Here is a 585-nt window from a genome sequence, read left to right as displayed (position 1 = left end):
CTTTACAATTATAATGGGTAAAATTTTATGATTTACTTATACAAATAACTTTGTGATTTAACCATTACAGTAAATAAATTCAACGATCGTACGTGAAATTAACCCATTTATGAAAAGTGGGGTTAAAGATAAGTGTGGTATGGATTATGGTATTGTCGAGTTTACATCCATTTATTTTCTATGAAATATAGGTTTAGTAAAATTTCAAAAAGTAAGCCGCTGAAACAAGAAGCGACGTACTGTTTAATAAAATATCCCATTAATTCTTTTTTGTTTTCTTTTATTAAATATCCCACACGCCTCTTCTTCTCAAAATTTTGGGGTTTCAGAAACCTTTTACCCTTATTGGGTTCACAAATGCTTAAAGAATTTTCAGGTATTTCCTTTTTTTTTTTTTTTTGGGTAATCGAAATTCCGTTTTTACTACATTACCCTTTTCATATTGTTATGTTAGCTACATTTTCAAGAAGATTTTATTTCCTTTTTATTTTAGGAATCTTTTACCATTTGAAAATTCCCCTAAGAAGTGGCGGAAAAGGGCAAAAAGAAAACAGCTGCGGGAGTTACCCAAAAAAAAAAAAAAAA

The sequence above is a fragment of the Nicotiana attenuata genome, chromosome 2, assembly GCF_001879085.1.
Source record: "Nicotiana attenuata strain UT chromosome 2, NIATTr2, whole genome shotgun sequence".
NCBI classification, from domain to species: Eukaryota; Viridiplantae; Streptophyta; class Magnoliopsida; order Solanales; family Solanaceae; genus Nicotiana; species Nicotiana attenuata.
The sequence above is the reverse complement of the archived record's forward strand: the minus strand, read 5'-3'. Positions refer to the sequence as shown.